We start from the raw sequence: 25014 nt of genomic DNA on the forward strand, positions 1-25014 counted from the left end.
GGTCTCAAATTTAGAAAACCAACTTATGCTTGCTTAAGGGTAAAGGTGAGTTGGGTTGCTGCATAAAACCAGAGATTGAAATGAGCACAGATAAAGTTCCTTAAGTCAAATATGGAATAGACAAGAGCTACTCCTTGCTCAACGAAATGGACTCAACACCGCATATTAAACGCCTAAGAATGTACCTGACTAGTAAGTATCTTAAAACCTATGGATTGCTATGTCTCCGAAAGAGAATCAAGCATGTGTACAGGGGCATAAACGCAGCAGTGATAGGATTGGAGAGGTTCGGTGAGCAAATGAAGACCCTTTGAAGTCATATTGCATGGTACCCATTACACGGGTCTTAACTCTCCAGGTTTAAAGTATTCTTCCTTCAGCTAAAACATGCATGTGGAACCCAAGTATGATCAACCATGTGAACGGGAGACGTGTTCAAATATGTCTCAGTTTTCCTCCCCTGGTACTCGGGTGCAACATTCCAGACGCTTTACTAACACTCTCCCCACTTGGAGAGTCAGCGCCTTTAACCTCCTGTTTGGCCCAGTTTGCAATTTCTGCGGAAGATGAACAGGAATAGCGAGAACCAATGAGAGGCTAGCTGGAGGTGTCTGGACGGGCAAATTTAACTCTCATTTCCCACCAGGAAGAGGAAATAACCAAAGGCTCAGCGTGCCGTACCTGAACCAGATTAGGGCCTGAAGCCATCCTGCGGTGTTGCGGCCAGCTCAAAAGAAAGCGAGTTGAAGAAAGGAGCTCAGGGGCACTGTAATTCACAAACCTGCAGAGTTATAAATGACAGCTATCGTCCAAAAATAGACTGAAGTAAGGCTGCCAAGAGGACTTGAAAGCGGGGCAGCATTGCAGGAAACCGATTTCAGGAGGTAGACTGGAATTGCATTGAAAGCATAGGAAAAGAGGCAGAACGTCCACAATGATGCACTTGGCCAAAAAGGGCGTATGCGTTTTTTCCTGAATATATTCAGGAAAAAACGCATACGCCCTTTTTGGCCAACTAAGCAAGCTTGCAAAGGAAATCTGCACTACAATGAAGTCTCACTTCCCCCCGGTCAAAAGGGCCATCTGAAAAAAGTGTAAAATCCAGAAAGGCAGGACAGGTCATGGAGAACTGGGAGCCTTGTTATGCTGATGGGCGGGATGTAAATTGCCAACAACCACTTGGGAGAAGTGTATGGTGTTTCCTGAAACATCTAAAAAACAAAGCAACAGAGCCTAGGGCACTGCCACTTATGGTCCTATAGCTTAGGGAAATTAAAATCAAAAAGACACAGCCACCCCAAAGTTTGGGACGCCTCTGTTTACAAGAACCTCGTTTACAGTACAAGTTCAACATCGCAGAAAGTGGAAAATGGATAAAGAAGTTGTGGTATTTACTTACAAAGCAATATCACTCAGCAATGAAATCTATGTCATAAGGCCCTTAGCATCATAATAGGTGGATTCAGGTATGATGATTCTAAATGAAATAAGTCACACAGAAAAAGAAACATCATAAGATATCAGTAATACACGGAATGTAAACTTGGCTACACAGGAACTGAATTACAGAACAGAACAGGGTCTCAAATTTAGAAAACCAACTTATGCTTGCTTAAGGGTAAAGGTGAGGTGGGGTGCTGCATAAAACCAGAGATTGAAATGAGCACAGATAAAGTTCCTTAAGTCAAATATGGAATAGACAAGAGCTACTCCTTGCTCAACGAAATGGACTCAACACCGCATATTAAACGCCTAAGAATGTACCTGACTAGTAAGTATCTTAAAACCTATGGATTGCTATGTCTCCAAAAGAGAATCAAGCATGTGTACAGGGGCATAAACGCAGCAGTGATAGGATTGGAGAGGTTCGGTGAGCAAATGAAGACCCTTTGAAGTCATATTGCATGGTACCCATTACACGGGTCTCAACTCTCCAGGTTTAAGGTATTCTTACTTCAGCTAAAACATGCATGTGGAACCCAAGTATGATCAACCATGTGAACGGGAGACGTGTTCAAATATGTCTCAGTTTTCCTCCCCTGGTACTCGGGTGCAACATTCCAGACGCTTTACTAACACTCTCCCCACTTGGAGAGTCAGCGCCTTTAACCTCCTGTTTGGCCCAGTTTGCAATTTCTGCGGAAGATGAACAGGAATAGCGAGAACCAATGAGAGGCTAGCTGGAGGTGTCTGGACGGGCAAATTTAACTCTCATTTCCCACCAGGAAGAGGAAATAACCAAAGGCTCAGCGTGCCGTACCGGAACCAGATTAGGGCCTGAAGCCATCCTGCGGTGTTGCGGCCAGGTCACAAGAAAGCGAGTTGAAGAAAGGAGCTCAGGGGCACTGTAATTCACAAACCTGCAGAGTTATAAATGACAGCTATCGTCCAAAAATAGACTGAAGTAAGGCTGCCAAGAGGACTTGAAAGTGGGGCAGAATTGCAGGAAACCGATTTCAGGTGGTAGACTGGAATTGCATTGAAAGCATAGGAAAAGAGGCAGAATGTCCACAATGATGCACTTGGCCAAAAAGGGCGTATGCGTTTTTTCCTGAATATATTCAGGAAAAAACGCATACACCCTTTTTGGCCAACCAAGCAAGCTTGCAAAGGAAATCTGCACTACAATGAAGTCTCACTTCCCCCCAGTCAAAAGGGCCATCTGAAAAAAGTGTAAAATCCAGAAAGGCAGGACAGGCCATGGAGAACTGGGAGCCTTGTTATGCTGATGGGCGGGATGTAAATTGCCAACAACCACTCGGGAGAAGTGTATGGTGTTTCCTGAAACATCTAAAAAACAAAGCAACAGAACCTAGGGCACTTCCACTTATGGTCCTATAGATTAGGGAAATTAAAATCAAAAAGACACAGGCACCCCAAAGTTTGGAACGTCTCTGTTTACAAGAACCTCATTTACAGTACAAGTTCAACATCGCAGAAAGTGAAAAATGGATAAAGAAGTTGTGGTATTTACTTACAAAGCAATATCACTCAGCAATGAAATCTGTGTCTTCAGGCCCTTAGCAGCACAATGAATGGATTCAGGTATGATGATTCTAACTGAAATAAGTCACACAGAAAAAGAAACATCATAAGATATCAGTAATACACGGAATGTAAACTTGGCTACACAGGAACTGAATTACAGAACAGAACAGGGTCTCAAATTTAGAAAACCAACTTATGCTTGCTTAAGGGTAAAGGTGAGTTGGGGTGCTGCATAAAACCAGAGATTGCAATGAGCACAGATAAAGTTCCTTAAGCCAAATATGGAATAGACAAGAGCTACTCCTTGCTCAACGAAATGGACTCAACACCCCATATTAAACGCCTAAGAATGTTCCTCACTAGTAAGTATCTTAAAACCTATGGATTGCTATGTCTCCGAAAGAGAATCAAGCATGTGTACAGGGGCATAAACGCAGCAGTGATAGGATTGGAGAGGTTCGGTGAGCAAATGAAGACCCTTTGAAGTCATATTGCATGGTACCCATTCCACGGGTTTCAACTACCCAGGTTTAAGGTATTCTTCCTTCAGCTAAAACATGCATGTGGAACCTAGAGTATGATCAACCATGTGATCGGGAGACGTGTTCAAATATGTCTTAGTTTTTGTACCCTGGTACTCGGGTGCAACATTCCAGACGCTTTACTAACACTCTCCCCACTTGGAGAGTCAGTCCCTTTAACCTCCTGTTTGGCCCAGTTTGCAATTTCTGCGGAAGATGAACAGGAATAGCGAAAACCAATGAGAGGCTAGCTGGAGGTGTTTGGACGGGCAAATTTAACTCTCATTTCCCACCAGGAAGAGGAATTAACCAAAGGCTCAGCGTGCCGTGCCGGAACCAGATTAGGGCCTGAAGCCATCCTGCGGTGTTGCGGCCAGGTCACAAGAAAGCGAGTTGAAGAAAGGAGCTCAGGGGCACTGTAATTCACAAACCTGCAGAGTTATAAATGACAGCTATCGTCCAAAAATAGACTGAAGTAAGGCTGCCAAGAGGACTTGAAAGCGGGGCAGAATTGCAGGAAACCGATTTCAGGAGGTAGACTGGAATTGCATTGAAAGCATAGGAAAAGAGGCAGAACGTCCACAATGATGCACTTGGCCAAAAAGGGCGTATGCGTTTTTTCCTGAATATATTCAGGAAAAAACGCATACGCCCTTTTTGGCCAACCAAGCAAGCTTGCAAAGGAAATCTGCACTACAATGAAGTCTCACTTCCCCCCGGTCAAAAGGGCCATCTGAAAAAAGTGTAAAATCCAGAAAGGCAGGACAGGCCATGGAGAACTGGGAGCCTTGTTATGCTGATGGGCGGGATGTAAATTGCCAACAACCACTCGGGAGAAGTGTATGGTGTTTCCTAAAACATCTAAAAAACAAAGCAACAGAACCTAGGGCACTTCCACTTATGGTCCTATAGCTTAGGGAAATTAAAATAAAAAAGACACAGCCACCCCAAAGTTTGGAACGGCTCTGTTTACAAGAACCTCGTTTACAGTACAAGTTCAACATCGCAGAAAGTGAAAAATGGATAAAGAAGTGGTGGTTTTACTTACAAAGCAATATCACTCAGCAATGAAATCTGTGTCATCAGGCCCTTAGCAGCACAATGAGTGGATTCAGGTATGATGATTCTAACTGAAGTAAGTCACACAGAAAAAGAAACATCATAAGATATCAGTAATACATGGAATGTAAACTTGGCTACACAGGAACTGAATTACAGAACAGAACAGGGTCTCAAATTTAGAAAACCAACTTATGCTTGCTTAAGGATAAAGGTGAGTTGGGGTGCTGCATAAAACCAGAGATTGAAATGAGCACAGATAAAGTTCCTTAAGCCAAATATGGAATAGACAAGAGCTACTCCTTGCTCAACGAAATGGACTCAACACCGCATATTAAACGCCTAAGAATGTACCTGACTAGTAAGTATCTTAAAACCTATAGATTGCTATGACTCCGAAAGAGAATCAAGCATGTGTACAGGGGCATAAACGCAGCAGTGATAGGATTGGAGAGGTTTGGTGAGCAAATGAAGACCCTTTGAAGTCATATTGCATGGTACCCATTCCACGGGTTTCTACTACCCAGGTTTAAGGTATTCTTCCTTCAGCTAAAACATGCATGTGGAACCTAGAGTATGATCAACCATGTGATCGGGAGACGTGTTCAAATATGTCTCAGTTTTCCTCCCCTTGTACTCGGGTGCAACATTCCAGACGCTTTACTAACACTCTCCCCACTTGGAGAGTCAGCGCCTTTAACCTCCTGTTTGGCCCAGTTTGCAATTTCTGCGGAAGATGAACAGGAATAGCGAGAACCAATGAGAGGCTAGCTGGAGGTGTCTGGACGGGCAAATTTAACTCTCATTTCCCACCAGGAAGAGGAATTAACCAAAGGTTAAGCATGCCGGGCCGGAACCAGATTAGGGCCTGGAGCCATCCTGCGGTGTTGCGGCCAGCTCAAAAGAAAGCGAGTTGAAGAAAGGAGCTCAGGGGCACTGTAATTCACAAACCTGCAGAGTTATAAATGACAGCTATCGTCCAAAAATAGACTGAAGTAAGGCTGCCAAGAGGACTGAAAGCGGGGCAGAATTGCAGGAAACCGATTTCAGGAGGTAGACTGGAATTGCATTGAAAGCATAGGAAAAGAGGCAGAACGTCCACAATGATGCACTTGGCCAAAAAGGGCGTATGCGTTTTTTCCTGAATATATTCAGGAAAAAACGCATATGCACTTTTTGGCCAACCAAGCAAGCTTGCAAAGGAAATCTGCACTACAATGAAGTCTCACTTCCCCCCGGTCAAAAGGGCCATCTGAAAAAAGTGTAAAATCCAGAAAGGCAGGACAGGCCATGGAGAACTGGGAGCCTTGTTATGCTGATGGGCGGGATGTAAATTGCCAACAACCACTCGGGAGAAGTGTATGGTGTTTCCTGAAACATCTAAAAAACAAAGCAACAGAACCTAGGGCACTTCCACTTATGGTCCTATAGCTTAGGGAAATTAAAATCAAAAAGACACAGCCACCCCAAAGTTTGGAACGGCTCTGTTTACAAGAACCTCGTTTACAGTACAAGTTCAACATCGCAGAAAGTGAAAAATGGATAAAGAAGTTGTGGTATTTACTTACAAAGCAATATCACTCAGCAATGAAATCTGTGTCATCAGGCCCTTAGCAGCACAATGAGTGGATTCAGGTATGATGATTCTAACTGAAGTAAGTCACACAGAAAAAGAAACATCATAAGATATCAGTAATACACGGAATGTAAACTTGGCTACACAGGAACTGAATTACAGAACAGAACAGGGTCTCAAATTTAGAAAACCAACTTATGCTTGCTTAAGGGTAAAGGTGAGTTGGGTTGCTGCATAAAACCAGAGATTGAAATGAGCACAGATAAAGTTCCTTAAGTCAAATATGGAATAGACAAGAGCTACTCCTTGCTCAACGAAATGGACTCAACACCGCATATTAAACGCCTAAGAATGTACCTGACTAGTAAGTATCTTAAAACCTATGGATTGCTATGTCTCCGAAAGAGAATCAAGCATGTGTACAGGGGCATAAACGCAGCAGTGATAGGATTGGAGAGGTTCGGTGAGCAAATGAAGACCCTTTGAAGTCATATTGCATGGTACCCATTACACGGGTCTTAACTCTCCAGGTTTAAGGTATTCTTCCTTCAGCTAAAACATGCATGTCGAACCCAGAGTATGATCAACCATGTGATCGGGAGACGTGTTCAAATATGTCTCAGTTTTCCTCCCCTGGTACTCGGGTGCAACACTCCAGACGCTTTACTAACACTCTCCCCACTTGGAGAGTCAGCGCCTTTAACCTCCTGTTTGGCCCAGTTTGCAATTTCTGCGGAAGATGAACAGGAATAGCGAGAACCAATGAGAGACTAGCTGGAGGTGTCTGGACGGGCAAATTTAACTCTCATTTCCCACCAGGAAGAGGAAATAACCAAAGGCTCAGCGTGCCGTGCAGGAACCAGATTAGGGCCTGAAGCCATCCTGCGGTGTTGCGGCCAGGTCACAAGAAAGCAAGTTGAAGAAAGGAGCTCAGGGGCACTGTAATTCACAAACCTGCAGACTTATAAATGACAGCTATCGTCCAAAAATAGACTGAAGTAAGGCTGCCAAGAGGACTTGAAAGCGGGGCAGAATTGCAGGAAACCGATTTCAGGAGGTAGACTGGAATTGCATTGAAAGCATAGGAAAAGAGGCAGAACGTCCACAATGATGCACTTGGCCAAAAAGGGCGTATGCGTTTTTTCCTGAATATATTCAGGAAAAAACGCATACACCCTTTTTGGCCAACCAAGCAAGCTTGCAAAGGAAATCTGCACTACAATGAAGTCTCACTTCCCCCCAGTCAAAAGGGCCATCTGAAAAAAGTGTAAAATCCAGAAAGGCAGGACAGGCCATGGAGAACTGGGAGCCTTGTTATGCTGATGGGCGGGATGTAAATTGCCAACAACCACTCGGGAGAAGTGTATGGTGTTTCCTGAAACATCTAAAAAACAAAGCAACAGAACCTAGGGCACTTCCACTTATGGTCCTATAGATTAGGGAAATTAAAATCAAAAAGACACAGGCACCCCAAAGTTTGGAACGGCTCTGTTTACAAGAACCTCATTTACAGTACAAGTTCAACATCGCAGAAAGTGAAAAATGGATAAAGAAGTTGTGGTATTTACTTACAAAGCAATATCACTCAGCAATGAAATCTGTGTCTTCAGGCCCTTACCAGCACAATGAATGGATTCAGGTATGATGATTCTAACTGAAATAAGTCACACAGAAAAAGAAACATCATAAGATATCAGTAATACACGGAATGTAAACTTGGCTACACAGGAACTGAATTACAGAACAGAACAGGGTCTCAAATTTAGAAAACCAACTTATGCTTGCTTAAGGGTAAAGGTGAGTTGGGGTGCTGCATAAAACCAGAGATTGCAATGAGCACAGATAAAGTTCCTTAAGCCAAATATGGAATAGACAAGAGCTACTCCTTGCTCAACGAAATGGACTCAACACCCCATATTAAACGCCTAAGAATGTTCCTGACTAGTAAGTATCTTAAAACCTATGGATTGCTATGTCTCCGAAAGAGAATCAAGCATGTGTACAGGGGCATAAACGCAGCAGTGATAGGATTGGAGAGGTTCGGTGAGCAAATGAAGACCCTTTGAAGTCATATTGCATGGTACCCATTCCACGGGTTTCAACTACCCAGGTTTAAGGTATTCTTCCTTCAGCTAAAATATGCATGTGAAACCTAGAGTATGATCAACCATGTGATCGGGAGACGTGTTCAAATATGTCTTAGTTTTCGTACCCTGGTACTCGGGTGCAACTTTCCAGACGCTTTACTAACACTCTCCCCACTTGGAGAGTCAGTCCCTTTAACCTCCTGTTTGGCCCAGTTTGCAATTTCTGCGGAAGATGAACAGGAATAGCGAAAACCAATGAGAGACTAGCTGGAGGTGTTTGGACGGGCAAATTTAACTCTCATTTCCCACCAGGAAGAGGAATTAACCAAAGGCTCAGCGTGCCGTGCCGGAACCAGATTAGGGCCTGAAGCCATCCTGCGGTGTTGCGGCCAGGTCACAAGAAAGCGAGTTGAAGAAAGGAGCTCAGGGGCACTGTAATTCACAAACCTGCAGAGTTATAAATGACAGCTATCGTCCAAAAATAGACTGAAGTAAGGCTGCCAAGAGGACTTGAAAGCGGGGCAGAATTGCAGGAAACCGATTTCAGGAGGTAGACTGGAATTGCAGTGAAAGCATAGGAAAAGAGGCAGAACGTCCACAATGATGCACTTGGCCAAAAAGGGCGTATGTGTTTTTTCCTCAATATATACAGGAAAAAACGCATACGCCCTTTTTGGCCAACCAAGCAAGCTTGCAAAGGAAATCTGCACTACAATGAAGTCTCACTTCCCCCCGGTCAAAAGGGCCATCTGAAAAAAGTGTAAAATCCAGAAAGGCAGGACAGGCCATGGAGAACTGGGAGCCTTGTTATGCTGATGGGCGGGATGTAAATTGCCAACAACCACTCGGGAGAAGTGTATGGTGTTTCCTGAAACATCTAAAAAACAAAGCAACAGAACCTAGGGCACTTCCACTTATGGTCCTATAGCTTAGGGAAATTAAAATCAAAAAGACACAGCCACCCCAAAGTTTGGAACGGCTCTGTTTACAAGAACCTCATTTACAGTACAAGTTCAACATCGCAGAAAGTGAAAAATGGATAAAGAAGTTGTGGTATTTACTTACAAAGCAATATCACTCAGCAATGAAATCTGTGTCATCAGGCCCTTAGCAGCACAATGAGTGGATTCAGGTATGATGATTCTAACTGAAGTAAGTCACACAGAAAAAGAAACATCATAAGATATCAGTAATACACGGAATGTAAACTTGGCTACACAGGAACTGAATTACAGAACAGAACAGGGTCTCAAATTTAGAAAACCAACTTATGCTTGCTTAAGGGTAAAGGTGAGTTGGGGTGCTGCATAAAACCAGAGATTGAAATGAGCACAGATAAAGTTCCTTAAGTCAAATATGGAATAGACAAGAGCTACTCCTTGCTCAACGAAATGGACTCAACACCCCATATTAAATGCCTAAGAATGTACCTGACTAGTAAGTATCTTAAAACCTATGGATTGCTATGTCTCCGAAAGAGAATCAAGCATGTGTACAGGGGCATAAACGCAGCAGTGATAGGATTGGAGAGGTTCGGTGAGCAAATGAAGACCCTTTGAAGTCATATTGCATGGTACCCATTCCACGGGTTTCTACTACCGAGGTTTAAGGTATTCTTCCTTCAGCTAAAACATGCAGGTGGAACCTAGAGTATGATCAACCATGTGATCGGGAGACGTGTTCAAATATGTCTCAGTTTTCCTCCCCTTGTACTCGGGTGCAACATTCCAGACGCTTTACTAACACTCTCCCCACTTGGAGAGTCAGCGCCTTTAACCTCCTGTTTGGCCCAGTTTGCAATTTCTGCGGAAGATGAACAGGAATAGCGAGAACCAATGAGAGGCTAGCTGGAGGTGTCTGGACGGGCAAATTTAACTCTCATTTCCCACCAGGAAGAGGAATTAACCAAAGGTTAAGCATGCCGGGCCGGAACCAGATTAGGGCCTGAAGCCATCCTGCGGTGTTGCGGCCAGCTCAAAAGAAAGTGAGTTGAAGAAAGGAGCTCAGGGGCACTGTAATTCACAAACCTGCAGAGTTATAAATGACAGCTATCGTCCAAAAATAGACTGAAGTAAGGCTGCCAAGAGGACTTGAAAGCGGGGCAGAATTGCAGGAAACCGATTTCAGGAGGTAGACTGGAATTGCATTGAAAGCATAGGAAAAGAGGCAGAACGTCCACAATGATGCACTTGGCCAAAAAGGGCGTATGCGTTTTTTCCTGAATATATTCAGGAAAAAACGCATATGCACTTTTTGGCCAACCAAGCAAGCTTGCAAAGGAAATCTGCACTACAATGAAGTCTCACTTCCCCCCGGTCAAAAGGGCCATCTGAAAAAAGTGTAAAATCCAGAAAGGCAAGACAGGCCATGGAGAACTGGGAGCCTTGTTATGCTGATGGGCGGGATATAAATTGCCAACAACCACTCGGGAGAAGTGTATGGAGTATCCTGAAACATCTAAAAAACAAAGCAACAGAACCTAGGGCACTTCCACTTATGGTCCTATAGCTTAGGGAAATTAAAATCAAAAAGACACAGCCACCCCAAAGTTTGGAACGGCTCTGTTTACAAGAACCTCGTTTACAGTACAAGTTCAACATCACAGAAAGTGAAAAATGGATAAAGAAGTTGTGGTATTTACTTACAAAGCAATATCAATCAGCAATGAAATCTGTGTCATCAGGCCCTTAGCAGCACAATGAGTGGATTCAGGTATGATGATTCTAACTGAAGTATGTCACACAGAAAAAGAAACATCATAAGATATCAGTAATACATGGAATGTAAACTTGGCTACACAGGAACTGAATTACAGAACAGAACAGGGTCTCAAATTTAGAAAATCAACTTATGCTTGCTTAAGGGTAAAGGTGAGTTGGGGTGCTGCATAAAACCAGAGATTGAAATGAGCACAGATAAAGTTCCTTAAGTCAAATATGGAATAGACAAGAGCTACTCCTTGCTCAACGAAATGGACTCAACACCACATATTAAACGCCTAAGAATGTACCTGACTAGTAAGTATCTTAAAACCTATGGATTGCTATGTCTCCGAAAGAGAATCAAGCATGTGTACAGGGGCATAAACGCAGCAGTGATAGGATTGGAGAGGTTTGGTGAGCAAATGAAGACCCTTTGAAGTCATATTGCATGGTACCCATTACACGGGTCTTAACTCTCCAGGTTTAAGGTATTCTTCCTTCAGCTAAAACATGCATGTGGAACCCAAGTATGATCAACCATGTGAACGGGAGACGTGTTCAAATATGTCTCAGTTTTCCTCCCCTGGTACTCGGGTGCAACATTCCAGATGCTTTACTAACACTCTCCCCACTTGGAGAGTCAGCGCCTTTAACCTCCTGTTTGGCCCAGTTTGCAATTTCTGCGGAAGATGAACAGGAATAGCGAGAACCAATGAGAGACTAGCTGGAGGTGTCTGGACGGGCAAATTTAACTCTCATTTCCCACCAGGAAAAGGAAATAACCAAAGGCTCAGCGTGCCGTGCCGGAACCAGATTAGGGCCTGAAGCCATCCTGCGGTGTTGCGGCCAGGTCACAAGAAAGCAAGTTGAAGAAAGGAGCTCAGGGGCACTGTAATTCACAAACCTGCAGAGTTATAAATGACAGCTATCATCCAAAAATAGACTGAAGTAAGGCTGCCAAGAGGACTTGAAAGCGGGGCAGAATTGCAGGAAACCGATTTCAGGAGGTAGACTGGAATTGCATTGAAAGCATAGGAAAAGAGGCAGAACGTCCACAATGATGCACTTGGCCAAAAAGGGCGTATGCGTTTTTTCCTGAATATATTCAGGAAAAAACGCATACGCCCTTTTTGGCCAACCAAGCAAGCTTGCAAAGGAAATCTGCACTACAATGAAGTCTCACTTCCCCCCGGTCAAAAGGGCCATCTGAAAAAAGTGTAAAATCCAGAAAGGCAGGACAGGCCATGGAGAACTAGGAGCCTTGTTATGCTGATGGGCGGGATGTAAATTGCCAACAACCACTCGGGAGAAGTGTATGGTGTTTCCTGAAACATCTAAAAAACAAAGCAACAGAACCTAGGGCACTTCCACTTATGGTCCTATAGCTTAGGGAAATTAAAATCAAAAAGACACAGCCACCCCAAAGTTTGGAATGCCTCTGTTTACAAGAACCTCGTTTACAGTACAAGTTCAACATCGCAGAAAGTGAAAAATGGATAAAGAAGTTGTGGTATTTACTTACAAAGCAATATCACTCAGCAATGAAATCTGTGTCATCAGGCCCTTAGCAGCACAGTAAGTGGATTCAGGTATGATGATTCTAACTGAAATAAGTCACACAGAAAAAGAAACATCATAAGATATCAGTAATACACGGAATGTAAACTTGGCTACACAGGAACTGAATTACAGAACAGAACAGGGTCTCAAATTTACGAAACCAACTTATTCTTGCTTAAGGGTAAAGGTGAGTTGGGGTGCTGCATAAAACCAGAGATTGAAATGAGCACAGATAAAGTTCCTTAAGCCAAATATGGAATAGACAAGAGCTACTCCTTGCTCAACGAAATGGACTCAACACCGCATATTAAACGCCTAAGAATGTACCTGACTAGTAAGTATCTTAAAACCTATGGATTGCTATGTCTCCGAAAGAGAATCAAGCATGTGTACAGGGGCATAAACGTAGCAGTGATAAGATTGGAGAGGTTTGGTGAGCAAATGAAGACCCTTTGAAGTCATATTGCATGGTACCCATTACACGGGTCTTAACTCTCCAGTTTTAAGGTATTCTTCCTTCAGCTAAAACATGCATGTGGAACCCAAGTATGATCAACCATGTGAACGGGAGACGTGTTCAAATATGTCTCAGTTTTCCTCCCCTGGTACTCGGGTGCAACATTCCAGATGCTTTACTAACACTCTCCCCACTTGAAGAGTCAGCGCCTTTAACCTCCTGTTTGGCCCAGTTTGCAATTTCTGCGGAAGATGAACAGGAATAGCGAGAACCAATGAGAGACTAGCTGGAGGTGTCTGGACGGGCAAATTTAACTCTCATTTCCCACCAGGAAAAGGAAATAACAAAAGGCTCAGCATGCCATGCCGGAACCAGATTAGGGCCTGAAGCCATCCTGCGGTGTTGCGGCCATGTCACAAGAAAGCAAGTTGAAGAAAGGAGCTCAGGGACACTGTAATTCACAAACCTGCAGAGTTATAAATGACAGCTATCGTCCAAAAATAGACTGAAGTAAGGCTGCCAAGAGGACTTGAAAGCGGGGCAGAATTGCAGGAAACCGATTTCAGGAGGTAGACTGGAATTGCATTGAAAGCATAGGAAAAGAGGCAGAACGTCCACAATGATGCACTTGGCCAAAAAGGGCGTATGCGTTTTTTCCTGAATATATTCAGGAAAAAACGCATACGCCCTTTTTAGCCAACAAAGCAAGCTTGCAAAGGAAATCTGCACTACAATGAAGTCTCACTTCCCCCCGGTCAAAAGGGCCATCTGAAAAAAGTGTAAAATCCAGAAAGGCAGGACAGGCCATGGAGAACTGGGAGCCTTGTTATGCTGATGGGCGGGATGTAAATTGCCAACAACCACTCGGGAGAAGTGTATGGTGTTTCCTGAAACATCTAAAAAACAAAGCAACAGAACCTAGGGCACTTCCACTTATGGTCCTATAGCTTAGGGAAATTAAAATCAAAAAGACACAGCCACCCCAAAGTTTGGAATGGCTCTGTTTACAAGAACCTCGTTTACAGTACAAGTTCAACATCGCAGAAAGTGAAAAATGGATAAAGAAGTTGTGGTATTTACTTACAAAGCAATATCACTCAGCAATGAAATCTGTGTCATCAGGCCCTTAGCAGCACAGTGAGTGGATTCAGGTATGATGATTCTAACTGAAATAAGTCACACAGAAAAAGAAACATCATAAGATATCAGTAATACACGGAATGTAAACTTGGCTACACAGGAACTGAATTACAGAACAGAACAGGGTCTCAAATTTAGAAAACCAACTTATTCTTGCTTAAGGGTAAAGGTGAGTTGGGGTGCTGCATAAAACCAGAGATTGAAATGAGACCAGATAAAGTTCCTTAAGCCAAATATGGAATAGACAAGAGCTACTCCTTGCTCAACGAAATGGACTCAACACCCCATATTAAACGCCTAAGAATGTTCCTGACTAGTAAGTATCTTAAAACCTATGGATTGCTATGTCTCCGAAAGAGAATCAAGCATGTGTACAGGGGCATAAACGCAGCAGTGATAGGATTGGAGAGGTTCGGTGAGCAAATGAAGACCCTTTGAAGTCATATTGCATGGTACCCATTCCACGGGTTTCAACTACCCAGGTTTAAGGTATTCTTCCTTCAGCTAAAACATGCATGTGGAACCTAGAGTATGATCAACCATGTGATCGGGAGACGTGTTCAAATATGTCTCAGTTTTCCTCCCCTGGTACTCGGGTGCAACATTCCAGACGCTTTACTAACACTCTCCCGACCTGGAGAGTCAGTCCCTTTAACCTCCTGTTTGGCCCAGTTTGCAATTTCTGCGGAAGATGAACAGGAATAGCGAGAACCAATGAGAGACTAGCTGGAGGTGTCTGGACGGGCAAATTTAACTCTCATTTCCCACCAGGAAGAGGAATTAACCAAAGGCTCAGCGTGCCGTGCCGGAACCAGATTAGGGCCTGAAGCCATCGTGCGGTGTTGCGGCCAGGTCACAAGAAAGCGAGTTGAAGAAAGGAGCTCAGGGGCACTGTAATTCACAAACCTGCAGAGTTATAAATGACAGCTATCGTCCAAAAATAGACTGAAGTAAGGCTGCCAAGAGGACTTGAAAGCGGGGCAGAATTGCAGGAAACCGATTTCAGGAGGTAGACTGGAATTGCATTGAAAGCATAGGAAAAGAGGCAGAACGTCCACAATGATGCACTTGGCCAAAAAGGGCGTATGCGTTTTTTTCTGAATATATTCAGGAAAAAACGCATACGCCCTTTTTGGCCAACCAAGCAAGCTTGCAAAGGAAATCTGCACTACAATGAAGTCTCACTTCCCCCTGGTCAAAAGGGCCATCTGAAAAAAGTGTAAAATCCAGAAAGGCAGGACAGGCCATGGAGAACTGGGAGCCTTGTTATGCTGATGGGCGGGATGTAAATTGCCAACAGACACTTGGGAGAAGTGTATGGTGTTTCCTGAAACATCGAAAAAACAAAGCAACAGAGCCTAGGGCACAGCCACTTATGGTCCTATAGCTTAGGGAAATTAAAATCAAAAAGACACAGCCACCCCAAAGTTTGGGACGCCTCTGTTTACAAGAACCTCGTTTACAGTACAAGTTCAACATCGCAGAAAGTGAAAAATGGATAAAGAAGTGGTGGTTTTACTTACAAAGCAATATCACTCAGCAATGAAATCTGTGTCATCAGGCCCTTAGCAGCACAATGAGTGGATTCAGGTATGATGATTCTAACTGAAGTAAGTCACACAGAAAAAGAAACATCATAAGATATCAGTAATACATGGAATGTAAACTTGGCTACACAGGAACTGAATTACAGAACAGAACAGGGTCTCAAATTTAGAAAACCAACTTATGCTTGCTTAAGGGTAAAGGTGAGTTGGGGTGCTGCATAAAACCAGAGATTGAAATGAGCACAGATAAAGTTCCTTAAGCCAAATATGGAATAGACAAGAACTACTCCTTGCTCAACGAAATGGACTCAACACCGCATATTAAACGCCTAAGAATGTACCTGACTAGTAAGTATCTTAAAACCTATAGATTGCTATGACTCCGAAAGAGAATCAAGCATGTGTACAGGGGCATAAACGCAGCAGTGATAGGATTGGAGAGGTTTGGTGAGCAAATGAAGACCCTTTGAAGTCATATTGCATGGTACCCATTCCACGGGTTTCTACTACCCAGGTTTAAGGTATTCTTCCTTCAGCTAAAACATGCAGGTGGAACCTAGAGTATGATCAACCATGTGATCGGGAGACGTGTTCAAATATGTCTCAGTTTTCCTCCCCTTGTACTCGGGTGCAACATTCCAGACGCTTTACTAACACTCTCCCCACTTGGAGAGTCAGCGCCTTTAACCTCCTGTTTGGCCCAGTTTGCAATTTCTGCGGAAGATGAACAGGAATAGCGAGAACCAATGAGAGGCTAGCTGGAGGTGTCTGGACGGGCAAATTTAACTCTCATTTCCCACCAGGAAGAGGAAATAACCAAAGGCTCAGCGTGCCGTACCGGAACCAGATTAGGGCCTGAAGCCATCCTGCGGTGTTGCGGCCAGGTCACAAGAAAGCGAGTTGAAGAAAGGAGCTCAGGGGCACTGTAATTCACAAACCTGCAGAGTTATAAATGACAGCTATCGTCCAAAAATAGACTGAAGTAAGGCTGCCAAGAGGACTTGAAAGTGGGGCAGAATTGCAGGAAACCGATTTCAGGAGGTAGACTGGAATTGCATTGAAAGCATAGGAAAAGAGGCAGAATGTCCACAATGATGCACTTGGCCAAAAAGGGTGTATGCGTTTTTTCCTGAATATATTCAGGAAAAAACGCATACACCCTTTTTGGCCAACCAAGCAAGCTTGCAAAGGAAATCTGCACTACAATGAAGTCTCACTTCCCCCCAGTCAAAAGGGCCATCTGAAAAAAGTGTAAAATCCAGAAAGGCAGGACAGGCCATGGAGAACTGGGAGCCTTGTTATGCTGATGGGCGGGATGTAAATTGCCAACAACCACTCGGGAGAAGTGTATGGTGTTTCCTGAAACATCTAAAAAACAAAGCAACAGAACCTAGGGCACTTCCACTTATGGTCCTATAGCTTAGGGAAATTAAAATCAAAAAGACACAGCCACCCCAAAGTTTGGAACGGCTCTGTTTACAAGAACCTCGTTTACAGTACAAGTTCAACATCGCAGAAAGTGAAAAATGGATAAAGAAGTGGTGGTTTTACTTACAAAGCAATATCACTCAGCAATGAAATCTGTGTCATCAGGCCCTTAGCAGCACAATGAGTGGATTCAGGTATGATGATTCTAACTGAAGTAAGTCACACAGAAAAAGAAACATCATAAGATATCAGTAATACATGGAATGTAAACTTGGCTACACAGGAACTGAATTACAGAACAGAACAGGGTCTCAAATTTAGAAAACCAACTTATGCTTGCTTAAGGGTAAAGGTGAGTTGGGGTGCTGCATAAAACCAGAGATTGAAATGAGCACAGATAAAGTTCCTTAAGCCAAATATGGAATAGACAAGAGCTACTCCTTGCTCAACGAAATGGACTCAACACCGCATATTAAACGCCTAAGAATGTACCTGACTAGTAAGTATCTTAAAACCTATAGATTGCTATGACTCCGAAAGAGAATCAAGCATGTGTACAGGGGCATAAACGCAGCAGTGATAGGATTGGAGAGGTTCGGTGAGCAAATGAAGACCCTTTGAAGTCATATTGCATGGTACCCATTCCACGGGTTTCTACTACCCAGGTTTAAGGTATTCTTCCTTCAGCTAAAACATGCAGGTGGAACCTAGAGTATGATCAACCATGTGATCGGGGTGACGTGTTCAAATATGTCTCAGTTTTCCTCCCCTTGTACTCGGGTGCAACATTCCAGACGCTTTACTAACACTCTCCCCACTTGGAGAGTCAGCGCCTTTAACCTCCTGTTTGGCCCAGTTTGCAATTTCTGCGGAAGATGAACAGGAATAGCGAGAACCAATGAGAGGCTAGCTGGAGGTGTCTGGACGGGCAAATTTAACTCTCATTTCCCACCAGGAAGAGGAATTAACCAAAGGCTCAGCATGCCGGGCCGGAACCAGATTAGGGCCTGAAGCCATCCTGCGGTGTTGCGGCCAGCTCAAAAGAAAGCGAGTTGAAGAAAGGAGCTCAGGGGCACTGTAATTCACAAACCTGCAGAGTTATAAATGACAGCTATCGTCCAAAAATAGACTGAAGTAAGGCTGCCAAGAGGACTTGAAAGCGGGGCAGAATTGCAGGAAACCGATTTCAGGAGGTAGACTGGAATTGCATTGAAAGCGTAGGAAAAGAGGCAGAACGTCCACAATGATGCACTTGGCCAAAAAGGGCGTATGCGTTTTTTCCTGAATATATTCAGGAAAAAACGCATATGCACTTTTTGGCCAACCAAGCAAGCTTGCAAAGGAAATCTGCACTACAATGAAGTCTCACTTCCCCCCGGTCAAAAGGGCCATCTGAAAAAAGTGTAAAATCCAGAAAGGCAGGACAGGCCATGGAGAACTGGGAGCCTTGTTATGCTGATGGGCGGGATGTAAATTGCCAACAACCACTCGGGAGAAGTGTATGGTGTTTCCTGAAACATCTAAAAAACAAAGCAACAGAACCTAGGGCACTTCCACTTATGGTCCTATAGCTTAGGGAAATTAAAATCAAAAAGACACAGCCACCCCAAAGTTTGGAACGGCTCTGTTTACAAGAACCTCGTTTACAGTACAAGTTCAACATCGCAGAAAGTGAAAAATGGATAAAGAAGTTGTGGTATTTACTTACAAAGCAATATCACTCAGCAATGAAATCTGTGTCATCAGGCCCTTAGCAGCACAATGAGTGGATTCAGGTATGATGATTCTAACTGAAGTAAGTCACACAGAAAAAGAAACATCATAAGATATCAGTAATACACGGAATGTAAACTTGGCTACACAGGAACTGAATTACAGAACAGAACAGGGTCTCAAATTTAAAAAACCAACTTATGCTTGCTTAAGGGTAAAGGTGAGTTGGGTTGCTGCATAAAACCAGAGATTGAAATGAGCACAGATAAAGTTCCTTAAGTCAAATATGGAATAGACAAGAGCTACTCCTTGCTCAACGAAATGGACTCAACACCGCATATTAAACGCCTAAGAATGTACCTGACTAGTAAGTATCTTAAAACCTATGGATTGCTATGTCTCCGAAAGAGAATCAAGCATGTGTACAGGGGCATAAACGCAGCAGTGATAGGATTGGAGAGGTTCGGTGAGCAAATGAAGACCCTTTGAAGTCATATTGCATGGTACCCATTACACGGGTCTTAACTCTCCAGGTTTAAGGTATTCTTCCTTCAGCTAAAACATGCATGTGGAACCCAAGTATGATCAACCATGTGATCGGGAGACGTGTTCAAATATGTCTCAGTTTTCCTCCCCTGGTACTCGGGTGCAACACTCCAGACGCTTTACTAACACTCTCCCCACTTGGAGAGTCAGCGCCTTTAACCTCCTGTTTGGCCCAGTTTGCAATTTCTGCGGAAGATGAACAGGAATAGCGAGAACCAATGAGAGACTAGCTGGAGGTGTCTGGACGGGCAAATTTAACTCTCATTTCCCACCAGGAAGAGGAAATAACCAAAGGCTCAGCGTGCCGTGCAGGAACCAGATTAGGGCCTGAAGCCATCCTGCGGTGTTGCGGCCAGGTCACAAGAAAGCAAGTTGAAGAAAGGAGCTCAGGGGCACTGTAATTCACAAACCTGCAGACTTATAAATGACAGCTATCGTCCAAAAATAGACTGAAGTAAGGCTGCCAAGAGGACTTGAAAGCGGGGCAGAATTGCAGGAAACTGATTTCAGGAGGTAGACTGGAATTGCATTGAAAGCATAGGAAAAGAGGCAGAACGTCCACAATGATGCACTTGGCCAAAAAGGGCGTATGCGTTTTTTCCTGAATATATTCAGGAAAAAACACATACGCCCTTTTTGGCCAACCAAGCAAGCTTGCAAAGGAAATCTGCAGTACAATGAAGTCTCACTTCCCCCCAGTCAAAAGGGCCATCTGAAAAAAGTGTAAAATCCAGAAAGGCAGGACAGGCCATGGAGAACTGGGAGCCTTGTTATGCTGATGGGCGGGATGTAAATTGCCAACAACCACTCGGGAGAAGTGTATGGTGTTTCCTGAAACATCTAAAAAACAAAGCAACAGAACCTAGGGCACTTCCACTTATGGTCCTATAGATTAGGGAAATTAAAATCAAAAAGACACAGGCACCCCAAAGTTTGGAACGGCTCTGTTTACAAGAACCTCATTTACAGTACAAGTTCAACATCGCAGAAAGTGAAAAATGGATAAAGAAGTTGTGGTATTTACTTACAAAGCAATATCACTCAGCAATGAAATCTGTGTCTTCAGGCCCTTAGCAGCACAATGAATGGATTCAGGTATGATGATTCTAACTGAAATAAGTCACACAGAAAAAGAAACATCATAAGATATCAGTAATACACGGAATGTAAACTTGGCTACACAGGAACTGAATTACAGAACAGAACAGGGTCTCAAATTTAGAAAACCAACTTATGCTTGCTTAAGGGTAAAGGTGAGTTGGGGTGCTGCATAAAACCAGAGATTGCAATGAGCACAGATGAAGTTCCTTAAGCCAAATATGGAATAGACAAGAGCTACTCCTTGCTCAACGAAATGGACTCAACACCCCATATTAAACGCCTAAGAATGTTCCTGACTAGTAAGTATCTTAAAACCTATGGATTGCTATGTCTCCGAAAGAGAATCAAGCATGTGTACAGGGGCATAAACGCAGCAGTGATAGGATTGGAGAGGTTCGGTGAGCAAATGAAGACCCTTTGAAGTCATATTGCATGGTACCCATTCCACGGGTTTCAACTACCCAGGTTTAAGGTATTCTTCCTTCAGCTAAAACATGCATGTGGAACCTAGAGTATGATCAACCATGTGATCGGGAGACGTGTTCAAATATGTCTCAGTTTTCCTCCCCTGGTACTCGGGTGCAACATTCCAGATGCTTTACTAACACTCTCCCCACTTGGAGAGTCAGTCCCTTTAACCTCCTGTTTGGCCCAGTTTGCAATTTCTGCAGAAGATGAACAGGAATAGCGAGAACCAATGAGAGGCTAGCTGGAGGTGTCTGGACGGGCAAATTTAACTCTCATTTCCCACCAGGAAGAGGAATTAACCAAAGGCTCAGCATGCCGGGCCGGAACCAGATTAGGGCCTGAAGCCATCCTGCGGTGTTGCGGCCAGGTCACAAGAAAGCGAGTTGAAGAAAGGAGCTCAGGGGCACTGTAATTCACAAACCTGCAGAGTTATAAATGACAGCTATCGTCCAAAAATAGACTGAAGTAAGGCTGCCAAGAGGACTTGAAAGCGGGGCAGAATTGCAGGAAACCGATTTCAGGAGGTAGACTGGAATTGCATTGAAAGCATAGGAAAAGAGGCAGAACGTCCACAATGATGCACTTGGCCAAAAAGGGCATATGCGTTTTTTCCTGAATATATTCAGGAGAAAACGCATACGCCCTTTTTGGCCAACCAAGCAAGCTTGCAAAGGAAATCTGCACTACAATGAAGTCTCACTTCCCCCCGGTCAAAAGGGCCATCTGAATAAAGTGTAAAATCCAGAAAGGCAGGACAGGCCATGGAGAACTGGGAGCCTTGTTATGCTGATGGGCGGGATGTAAATTGCCAACAGACACTCGGGAGAAGTGTATGGTGTTTCCTGAAACATCGAAAAAACAAAGCAACAGAGCCTAGGGCACAGCCACTTATGGTCCTATAGCTTAGGGAAATTAAAATCAAAAAGACACAGCCACCCCAAAGTTTGGGACGCCTCTGTTTACAAGAACCTCGTTTACAGTACAAGTTCAACATCGCAGAAAGTGAAAAATGGATAAAGAAGTTGTGGTATTTACTTACAAAGCAATATCACTCAGCAATGAAATCTATGTCATCAGGCCCTTAGCATCACAATGAGTGGATTCAGGTATGATGATTCTAACTGAAATAAGTCACACAGAAAAAGAAACATCATAAGATATCAGTAATACACGGAATGTAAACTTGGCTACACAGGAACTGAATTACAGAACAGAACAGGGTCTCAGATTTAGAAAACCAACTTATGCTTGCTTAAGGGTAAAGGTGAGTTGGGGTGCTGCATAAAACCAGAGATTGAAATGAGCACAGATAAAGTTCCTTAAGTCAAATATGGAATAGACAAGAGCTACTCCTTGCTCAACGAAATGGACTCAACACCGCATATTAAACGCCTAAGAATGTACCTGACTAGTAAGTATCTTAAAACCTATGGATTGCTATGTCTCCGAAAGAGAATCAAGCATGTGTACAGGGGCATAAACGCAGCAGTGATAGGATTGGAGAGGTTCGGTGAGCAAATGAAGACCCTTTGAAGTCATATTGCATGGTACCCATTACACGGGTCTCAACTCTCCAGGTTTAAGGTATTCTTCCTTCAGCTAAAACATGCATGTGGAACCCAAGTATGATCAACCATGTGAACGGGAGACGTGTTCAAATATGTCTCAGTTTTCCTCCCCTGGTACTCGGGTGCAACATTCCAGACGCTTTACTAACACTCTCCCCACTTGGAGAGTCAGCGCCTTTAACCTCCTGTTTGGCCCAGTTTGCAATTTCTGCGGAAGATGAACAGGAATAGCGAGAACCAATGAGAGGCTAGCTGGAGGTGTCTGGACGGGCAAATTTAACTCTCATTTCCCACCAGGAAGAGGAAATAACCAAAGGCTCAGCGTGCCGGGCCGGAACCAGATTAGGGCCTGAAGCCATCCTGCGGTGTTGCGGCCAGGTCACAAGAAAGCGAGTTGAAGAAAGGAGCTCAGGGGCACTGTAATTCACAAACCTGCAGAGTTATAAATGACAGCTATCGTCCAAAAATAGACTGAAGTAAGGCTGCCAAGAGGACTTGAAAGCGGGGCAGAATTGCAGGAAACCGATTTCAGGAGGTAGACTGGAATTGCATTGAAAGCATAGGAAAAGAGGCAGAACGTCCACAATGATGCACTTGGCCAAAAAGGGCGTATGCGTTTTTTCCTGAATATATTCAGGAAAAAACGCATACACCCTTTTTGGCCAACCAAGCAAGCTTGCAAAGGAAATCTGCACTACAATGAAGTCTCACTTCCCCCCGGTCAAAAGGTCCATCTGAAAAAAGTGTAAAATCCAGAAAGGCAACAGGCCATTGAGAACTGGGAGCCTTGTTATGCTGATGGGTGGGATGTAAATTGTCAACAGACACTTGGGAGAAGTGTATGGTGTTTCCTGAAACATCTAAAAAACAAAGCAACAGAGCTTAGGGCACTTCCACTTATGGTCCTATAGCTTAGGGAAATTAAAATCAAAAAGACACAGCCACCCCAAAGTTTGGAACAGCTCTGTTTACAAGAACCTCGTTTACAGTACAAGTTCAACATCGCAGAAAGTGAAAAATGGATAAAGAAGTTGTGGTATTTACTTACAAAGCAATATCACTCAGCAATGAAATCTATGTCATCAGGCCCGTAGCAGCATAATGAGTAGATTCAGGTACGATGATTCTAACTGAAATAAGTCACACAGAAAAAGAAACATCATAAGATATCAGTAATACACGGAATGTAAACTTGGCTACACAGGAACTGAATTACAGAACAGAACAGGGTCTCAGATTTAGAAAACCAACTTATGCTTGCTTAAGGGGAAAGGTGAGTTGGGGTGCTGCATAAAACCAGAGATTGAAATGAGCACAGATAAAGTTCCTTAAGCCAAATATGGAATAGACATGCGCTACTCCTTGCTCAACGAAATGGACTCAACACCCCATATTAAACGCCTAAGAATGTACCTGACTAGTAAGTATCTTAAAACCTATGGATTGCTATGTCTCCGAAAGAGAATCAAGCATGTGTACAGGGGCATAAACGCAGCAGTGATAGGATTGGAGAGGTTCGGTGAGCAAATGAAGACCCTTTGAAGTCATATTGCATGGTACCCATTCCACGGGTTTCAACTACCCAGGTTTAAGGTATTCTTCCTTCAGCTAAAACATGCATGTGGAACCTAGAGTATGATCAACCATGTGATCGGGAGACGTGTTCAAATATGTCTCAGTTTTCCTCCCCTGGTACTCGGGTGCAACATTCCAGATGCTTTACTAACACTCTCCCCACTTGGAGAGTCAGTCCCTTTAACCTCCTGTTTGGCCCAGTTTGCGATTTCTGCGGAAGATGAACAGGAATAGCGAGAACCAATGAGAGGCTAGCTGGAGGTGTCTGGACGGGCAAATTTAACTCTCATTTCCCACCAGGAAGAGGAATTAACCAAAGGCTCAGCATGCCGGGCCGGAACCAGATTAGGGCCTGAAGCCATCCTGCGGTGTTGCGGCCAGGTCACAAGAAAGCGAGTTGAAGAAAGGAGCTCAGGGGCACTGTAATTCACAAACCTGCAGAGTTATAAATGACAGCTATCGTCCAAAAATAGACTGAAGTAAGGCTGCCAAGAGGACTTGAAAGCGGGGCAGAATTGCAGGAAACCGATTTCAGGAGGTAGACTGGAATTGCATTGAAAGCATAGGAAAAGAGGCAGAACGTCCACAATGATGCACTTGGCCAAAAAGGGCATATGCGTTTTCTCCTGAATATATTCAGGAGAAAACGCATACGCCCTTTTTGGCCAACCAAGCAAGCTTGCAAAGGAAATCTGCACTACAATGAAGTCTCACTTCCCCCCGGTTAAAAGGGCCATCTGAATAAAGTGTAAAATCCAGAAAGGCAGGACAGGCCATGGAGAACTGGGAGCCTTGTTATGCTGATGGGCGGAATGTAAATTGCCAACAGACACTCGGGAGAAGTGTATGGTGTTTCCTGAAACATCGAAAAAACAAAGCAACAGAGCCTAGGGCACAGCCACTTATGGTCCTATAGCTTAGGGAAATTAAAATCAAAAAGACACAGCCACCCCAAAGTTTGGGACGCCTCTGTTTACA

The 25014-nt window shown here is 43.8% G+C and overlaps 1 long non-coding RNA gene across 12 annotated transcripts in view; it reads right to left on the reverse strand.

The window, feature by feature from the left end:
- LOC307181261 overlaps positions 1-25014 on the reverse strand; it is a 1302881-nt gene that overhangs the window by 466131 nt on the left and 811736 nt on the right. For all 12 annotated transcript variants that reach the window (XR_013826245.1, XR_013826246.1, XR_013826247.1 and 9 more), the window contains exon 3: positions 1400-1477. This is a non-coding gene — a long non-coding RNA (uncharacterized lncRNA). The remainder of the gene's footprint in view (positions 1-1399; positions 1478-25014) is intronic.

Source organism: Stenella coeruleoalba (genome assembly GCF_951394435.1).
Source record: "Stenella coeruleoalba genome assembly, contig: scaffold_78, whole genome shotgun sequence".
Lineage (NCBI taxonomy): Eukaryota > Metazoa > Chordata > Mammalia > Artiodactyla > Delphinidae > Stenella > Stenella coeruleoalba.